This window comes from Narcine bancroftii, unplaced genomic scaffold, assembly GCF_036971445.1.
Source record: "Narcine bancroftii isolate sNarBan1 unplaced genomic scaffold, sNarBan1.hap1 Scaffold_158, whole genome shotgun sequence".
Taxonomy (NCBI): Eukaryota; Metazoa; Chordata; class Chondrichthyes; order Torpediniformes; family Narcinidae; genus Narcine; species Narcine bancroftii.
In genome coordinates this window covers 8,592,498-8,601,165 of record NW_027211893.1, presented here as the reverse complement: position 1 = coordinate 8,601,165, position 8,668 = coordinate 8,592,498, and positions in this window count along the sequence as shown.

The window sequence follows — 8,668 nt, the reverse complement described above, 5'->3', positions numbered from 1 at the left end:
TTCCCCATATCTGATTCCCCGCCTCTATTTGCCCACCTCTGATTCACCACCTCAGTTTCCCCATATCTGATTCCCCGCCTCTGAATCCCCAACTCTGATTCCCTGCATCTAATTCCCCAGCTCTGATTCCCCGCCTCTGATTCCCCGTGTCTGATTTCCTGCCTCTGATTCCCCGCCTCTGATTACCCATGTCTGATTCACCGCCTCTGATTCCCCACCTCTGATTCCCCATCTCTGATTCCGCACATCCCATTCCCTGCCTCTGATTCCCCGCCTCTGATTCCCCGCCTCAGATTCCCGGTGTCTGATTTCCTGCCTCTGATTCCCCGCCTCTGATTACCCATGTCTGATTCACCGCCTCTGATTCCCCACCTCTGATTCCCCATCTCTGATTCCGCACATCCGATTCCCTGCTTCTGATTCCCCGCCTCTGATTCACAGCCTCTGATTCCCCAGCTCTGATTCCCCACCTCAGATTCCCCGCGTCTTATTCCCTGCTTCTGATTCTGATTCCCTGCCTCTGATTCCCCATCTCTGATACCGCACATCTGATTCCCTGCCTCTGATTCCCCACCTCTGATTCCCCATATCTGATTCCCCGCCTCTGTTCCCCCGCCTCTGATTCCCCGCCTCTGTTTCCCCATATCTAAGTCCCCGCCTCTGATTCCCCAACTCTGATTCCCCACCTCTGATTCCCCAGCTCTGATTCCCCACCTCTGATTCCCCATATCTGATTCCCCGCCTCTGAACCCCCAACTCTGATTCCCTGCATCTAATTCCCCAGCTCTGATTCCCCGCCTCTGATTGCCCGTGTCTGATTTCCTGCCTCTGATTCCCCGCCTCTGATTACCCATGTCTGATTCACCGCCTCTGATTCCCCACCTCTGATTCCCCATCTCTGATTCCGCACATCCGATTCCCTGCCTCTGATTCCCCGCCTCTGATTCACCGCCTCTGATTCCCGGCCTCTGATTTCCCGCCTCTGATTCCCTGCCACTGATACCCCGCCCCTGATTCCCCACCTCTGATTCCCCATATCTGATTCCCCTCCTCTGTTTCCCCGCCTCTGATTCCCCGCCTCTGATTCCCCATATCTGATTCCCCGCCTCTGATTCCCCAACTCTGATTCCCCGCCTCTGATTCCCCAGCTCTGAATCCCCGCCTCTGATTCCGTGCGTCTGATTACCGGCCTCTGATTCCCCGCCTCTGATTCTCCATCTCTGATTCACAACCTCTGATTCCCCACCTCTGATTGCCCATATCTGATTCCCCGCCTCTGTTTCCCCGCCTCTGATTCCCCAGCTCTGATTAACAATATCTGATTCCCCGCCTCTGTTTCCCCGCCTCTGATTCCCCAGCTCTGATTAACAATATCTGATTCCCCGCCTCTGATTCCCCACCTCTGATTCCCCGCCTCTGATTCGCCAGCTATGATTCCCCGCCTCTGATTCCCCAGCTCTTATTCCCCGCCTCTGATTCCCCGTGTTTGATTCTCTGCCTCTGATTCCCGGCCTCTGATTCCCCATCTCTGATTCACCGCCTTTGATTCGCCACCTCTGATTCCCCATATCTGATTCCCCGCCTCTGTTTCCCCGCCTCTGATTCCCCGCCTCTGATTCCCCATATCTCATTCCCCGCCTCTGAATCCCCATCTCTGATTCCCGGACTCTGATTCCCCACCTCTGATTCCCGGCCTCTTATTCCCGGCATCTGATTCCGGCCTCTGATCCCCGGCCTCTGATTCCCTGCTTCTGATTCTGATTCCCTGCCTCTGATTCCCCATCTCTGATTGCGCACATCTGATTCCCTGCCTCTGATTCCCCAACTCTGATTCCCCACCTCTGATTCTCCAGCTCTGATTCCCCGCCTCTGATTCCCCGCATCTGATTCCCTGCATCTGATTCCAAGCCTCTGATTCCCTGCCTCTGATTCCCAACCTCTGATTCCCCACCTCTGATTTCCCATATCTGATTCCCCGCCTCTGTTTCCCCGCCTCTGATTCCCCCCTCTGTTTCCCCATATCTGATTCCCGGCCTCTGATTCCCCGCCTCTGATTCCCCGCCTCTGATTCCCTGCCTCTGATTCCCCATCTCCGATTCCGCACATCTGATTCCCTGCCTCTGATTCCCCGCCTCTGATTCCCCACCTCTGATTCCCTGCCTCTGATTCCCAACATCTGATTCCCCACCTCTTATTCCCCATATCTGATTCCCCGCCTGTTTCCCCGCCTCTGACTCCCCTCCTCTGATTCCCCAACTCTAATTCCCCGCCTCTGATTCCCCAGCTCTGATTCCCCGTGTTTGATTCCCTGCCTCTGATTCCCTGCCCTGATTCCCCATCTCTGTTTCACCGCCTTTGATTCGCCACCTCTGATTCCCCATATCTGATTCCCCTCCTCTGTTTCCCCGCCTCTGATTCCCTGCCTCTGATTCCCAACCTCTGATTCCAAACCTCTGATTCCCCATCTCAGATTCCTCGCCTCTGTTTCCCCGCCTCTGATTCCCCGCCCCTCTTTCCCCATATCTGATTCCCCGCCTCTGATTCCCCAACTCTGATTCCCCGCCTCTGATTCCCCAGCTCTGATTCCCCGCCTCTGATTCCCCGTGTTTGATTCCCTGCCTCTGATTGCCCGCCTCTGATTCCCCATCTCTGATTCACCGCCTTTGATTCGCCACCTCTGATTTACCATATCTGATTCCCCACCTCTGTTTCCCCGCCTCTGATTCCCCGCCTCTGATTCTCCATATCTCATTCTCCGCCTCTGAATCCCCATCTCTGATTCCCGGACACTGATTCCCCACCTCTGATTCCCTGCCTCTTATTCCCAGCATCTGATTCCCGGCCTCTGATTCCCGGCCTCTGATTCCCCGCTTCTGATTCTGATTCCCTGCCTCTGATTCCCCATCTCTGATTCCGCACATCTGATTCCCTGCCTCTGATTCCCCACCTCTGATTCCCCATATCTGATTCCCCGCCTCTGTTTCCCCGCCTCTGATTCCCCGCCTCTGTTTCCCCATATCTAATTCCGAACCTCTGATGCCCCAACTCTAATTCCCTGCCTCTGATTCCCCGCGTTCTATTCCCTGCCTCTGATTCCCCGCCTGTGATTCCCCATCTCTGATTCACCACCTCTGATTCCCCACCTCTGATTCCCCATATCTGATTCCCCGCCTCTGTTTCCCAACCTCTGATTCCACACCTCTGATTCCCCATATCTGATTCCCCGCCTCTGTTTCCCCGCCTCTGATTCCCGGCCCCTGTTTCCCCATATCTGATTCCCCGCCACTTACTCCCCAACTCAGATTCCCCGCCTCTGATTCCCCAGCTCTGATTCCCCGCCTCTGATTCCCTGTGTTTGATTCCCTGCCTCTGATTCCCCGCCTCTGATTCCCCATCTCTGATTCACTGCCTTTGATTCGCCACCTCTGATTCCCCATATCTGATTCCCCACCACTGTTTCCACGCCTCAAATTCCCCGCCTCTGATTCTCCATATCTCATTCCCCGCCTTTGAATCCCCATCTCTGATTCCCGGACTCTGATTCCCCACCTCTGATTCCTGGCCTCTTATTCCCAGCATCTGATTCCTGGCCTCTGATTCCCCATATCTGATTCCCCGCTTCTGATTCTGATTCCCTGCCTCTGATTCCCCATCTCTGATTCCGCACATCTGATTCCCTGCCTCTGATTCCCCACCTCTGATTCCCCATATCTGATTCCCCGCCTCTGTTTCCCCACCTCTGATTCCCCGCCTCTGTTTCCCCATATCTAATTCCCAACCTCTGATGCCCCAACTCTGATTCCCTGCCTCTGATTCCCCGCGTTCTATTCCCTGCCTCTGATTCCCCGCCTGTGATTCCCCATCTCTGATTCACCACCTCTGATTCCCCACCTCTGATTCCCCATATCTAAATCCTCGCCTCTGTTTTCCCGCCTCTGATTCCCCGCCTCTGTTTCCCCATATCTGATTCCCCGCCTCTGAATCCCCAACTCTGATTCCCTGCCTCTGATTGCCTGCTTCTGATTCTGATTCCCCACCTCTGATTCCCCATCTCTGAATCCGCACATCTAATTCCCTGCCTCTGATTCCCCATCTCTGATTCCCCATATCTGATTCCCCGCCTTCCGTTCCCCGCCTCTGATTCCCCGCCTCTGTTTCCCCATATCTAAGTCCCCGACTCTGATTCCCCAACTTTGATTCCCCACCTCTGATTCCCCAGCTCTGATTCCCCGCCTCTGATTCCCCGCATCTGATTCCATGCATATGATTCCCAACCTCTGATTCCCTGCCTCTGATTCCCAACCTCTGATTCCCCACCTCTGATTCCCCATATCTGATTCCCCGTCTCCGTTTCCCCGCCTCTGATTCCCCTCCTCTGTTTCCCCATATCTAAGTCCCCGACTCTGATTCCCCAACTTTGATTCCCCACCTCTGATTCCCCAGCTCTGATTCCCCGCCTCTGATTCCCCGCATCTGATTCCATGCATCTGATTCCCCAACTCTGATTCCCTGCCTCTAAGTTCCCAGCTCTGATTCCCCGCCTCTGATTCCCCGTGTCTGATTTCCTGCCTCTGATTCCCCGCCTCTGATTACCCATGTCTATTTCACCGCCTCTGATTCCCCACCTCTGATTCCCCATCTCTGATTCCGCACATCCGATTCCCTGCCTCTGATTCCCCGCCTCTGATTCACTGCCTCTGATACCCCAGCTCTGATTCCCCGCCTCTGATTCCCCGCGTCTTATTCCCTGCTTCTGCTCCTGATTCCCTGCCTCTGATTCCCCATCTCTGATTCCGCACATCTGATTCCCTGCCTCTGATTCTCCACCTCTGATTCCCCATATCTGATTCCCCGCCTCTGTTTCCCCGCCTCTGATTCCCCGCCTCTTTTTCCCCATATCTAAGTCCCCGCCTCTGATTCCCCAACTCTGATTCCCCACCTCTGATTCCCCAGCTCTGATTCCCCGCCTCTGATTCCCCGCATCTGATTCCCTGCATCTGATTCCCAGCCTCTGATTACCCATGTCTGAATCACCGCCTCTGATTCCCCACCTCTGATTCCCCATCTCTGATTCTCCGCCTCTGATTCCCCGCATCTTATTCCCTGCTTCTGATTCAGATTCCCTGCCTCTGATCCCATCTCTGATTCCGCACATCTGATTCCCTGCCTCTGATTCCCCACCTCTGATTCCCCATATCTGATTCCCCGCCTCTGATTCCCTGCCTGTGATTCCCAACCTCTGATTCCCCACCTCTGATTCCCCATATCTGATTCCCCGCCTCTGTTTCCCCACCTCTGATTCCCCGCCTCTGTTTCCCCATATCTGATTCCCCGCCTCTATTTGCCCACCTCTGATTCCCCACCTCAGTTTCCCCATATCTGATTCCCCGCCTCTGAATCCCCAACTCTGATTCCCTGCATCTAATTCCCCAGCTCTGATTCCCCGCCTCTGATTCCCCGTGTCTGATTTCCTGCCTCTGATTCCCCGCCTCTGATTACCCATGTTTGATTCACCGCCTCTGATTCCCCACCTCTGATTCCCCATCTCTGATTCCGCACATCCCATTCCCTGCCTCTGATTCCCCGCCTCTGATTCCCCGCCTCAGATTCCCCGTGTCTGATTTCCTGCCTCTGATTCCCCGCCTCTGATTACCCATGTCTGATTCACCGCCTCTGATTCCCCACCTCTGATTCCCCATCTCTGATTCCGCACATCCGATTCCCTGCTTCTGATTCCCCGCCTCTGATTCACAGCCTCTGATTCCCCAGCTCTGATTCCCCGCCTCAGATTCCCCGCGTCTTATTCCCTGCTTCTGATTCTGATTCCCTGCCTCTGATTCCCCATCTCTGATACCGCACATCTGATTCCCTGCCTCTGATTCCCCACCTCTGATTCCCCATATCTGATTCCCCGCCTCTGTTTCCCCGCCTCTGATTCCCCGCCTCTGTTTCCCCATATCTAAGTCCCCGCCTCTGATTCCCCAACTCTGATTCCCCACCTCTGATTCCCCAGCTCTGATTCCCCACCTCTGATTCCCCATATCTGATTCCCCGCCTCTGAATCCCCAACTCTGATTCCCTGCATCTAATTCCCCAGCTCTGATTCCCCGCCTCTGATTCCCCGTGTCTGATTTCCTGCCTCTGATTCCCCGCCTCTGATTACCCATGTCTGATTCACCGCCTCTGATTCCCCACCTCTGATTCCCCATCTCTGATTCCGCACATCCGATTCCCTGCCTCTGATTCCCCGCCTCTGATTCACCGCCTCTGATTCCCGGCCTCTGATTTCCCGCCTCTGATTCCCTGCCACTGATACCCCGCCCCTGATTCCCCACCTCTGATTCCCCATATCTGATTCCCCTCCTCTGTTTCCCCGCCTCTGATTCCCCGCCTCTGATTCCCCATATCTGATTCCCCGCCTCTGATTCCCCAACTCTGATTCCCCGCCTCTGATTCCCCAGCTCTGAATCCCCGCCTCTGATTCCGCGCGTCTGATTACCGTCCTCTGATTCCCCGCCTCTGATTCTCCATCTCTGATTCACAACCTCTGATTCCCCACCTCTGATTGCACATATCTGATTCCCCGCCTCTGTTTCCCCGCCTCTGATTCCCCAGCTCTGATTAACAATATCTGATTCCCCGCCTCTGTTTCCCCGCCTCTGATTCCCCAGCTCTGATTAACAATATCTGATTCCCCGCCTCTGATTCCCCACCTCTGATTCCCCGCCTCTGATTCGCCAGCTATGATTCCCCGCCTCTGATTCCCCAGCTCTTATTCCCCGCCTCTGATTCCCCGTGTTTGATTCTCTGCCTCTGATTCCCGGCCTCTGATTCCCCATCTCTGATTCACCGCCTTTGATTCGCCACCTCTGATTCCCCATATCTGATTCCCCGCCTCTGTTTCCCCGCCTCTGATTCCCCGCCTCTGATTCCCCATATCTCATTCCCCGCCTCTGAATCCCCATCTCTGATTCCCGGACTCTGATTCCCCACCTCTGATTCCCGGCCTCTTATTCCCGGCATCTGATTCCGGCCTCTGATCCCCGGCCTCTGATTCCCTGCTTCTGATTCTGATTCCCTGCCTCTGATTCCCCATCTCTGATTGCGCACATCTGATTCCCTGCCTCTGATTCCCCACCTCTGATTCCCCATATCTGATTCCCCGCCTCTGTTTCCCCGCCTCTGATTCCCCGCCTCTGTTTCCCAATATCTAAGTCCCCGCCTCTGATTCCCCAACTCTGATTCCCCACCTCTGATTCTCCAGCTCTGATTCCCCGCCTCTGATTCCCCGCATCTGATTCCCTGCATCTGATTCCAAGCCTCTGATTCCCTGCCTCTGATTCCCAACCTCTGATTCCCCACCTCTGATTTCCCATATCTGATTCCCCGCCTCTGTTTCCCCGCCTCTGATTCCCCGCCTCTGTTTCCCCATATCTGATTCCCGGCCTCTGATTCCCCGCCTCTGATTCCCCTCCTCTGATTCCCTGCCTCTGATTCCCCATCTCCGATTCTGCACATCTGATTCCCTGCCTCTGATTCCCCGCCTCTGATTCCCCACCTCTGATTCCCTGCCTCTGATTCCCAACATCTGATTCCCCACCTCTTATTCCCCATATCTGATTCCCCGCCTGTTTCCCCGCCTCTGACTCCCCTCCTCTGATTCCCCAACTCTAATTCCCCGCCTCTGATTCCCCAGCTCTGATTCCCAGTGTTTGATTCCCTGCCTCTGATTCCCTGCCCTGATTCCCCATCTCTGTTTCACCGCCTTTGATTCGCCACCTCTGATTCCCGATATCTGATTCCCCGCCTCTGATTCCCCACCTCTGATTCCCCGCCTCTGATTCGCCAGCTATGATTCCCCGCCTCTGATTCCCCAGCTCTTATTCCCCGCCTCTGATTCCCCGTGTTTGATTCTCTGCCTCTGATTCCCGGCCTCTGATTCCCCATCTCTGATTCACCGCCTTTGATTCGCCACCTCTGATTCCCCATATCTGATTCCCCGCCTCTGTTTCCCCGCCTCTGATTCCCCGCCTCTGATTCCCCATATCTCATTCCCCGCCTCTGAATCCCCATCTCTGATTCCCGGACTCTGATTCCCCACCTCTGATTCCCGGCCTCTTATTCCCGGCATCTGATTCCGGCCTCTGATCCCCGGCCTCTGATTCCCTGCTTCTGATTCTGATTCCCTGCCTCTGATTCCCCATCTCTGATTGCGCACATCTGATTCCCTGCCTCTGATTCCCCAACTCTGATTCCCCACCTCTGATTCTCCAGCTCTGATTCCCCGCCTCTGATTCCCCGCATCTGATTCCCTGCATCTGATTCCAAGCCTCTGATTCCCTGCCTCTGATTCCCAACCTCTGATTCCCCACCTCTGATTTCCCATATCTGATTCCCCGCCTCTGTTTCCCCGCCTCTGATTCCCCCCTCTGTTTCCCCATATCTGATTCCCGGCCTCTGATTCCCCGCCTCTGATTCCCCGCCTCTGATTCCCTGCCTCTGATTCCCCATCTCCGATTCCGCACATCTGATTCCCTGCCTCTGATTCCCCGCCTCTGATTCCCCACCTCTGATTCCCTGCCTCTGATTCCCAACATCTGATTCCCCACCTCTTATTCCCCATATCTGATTCCCCGCCTGTTTCCCCGCCTCTGACTCCCCTCCTCTG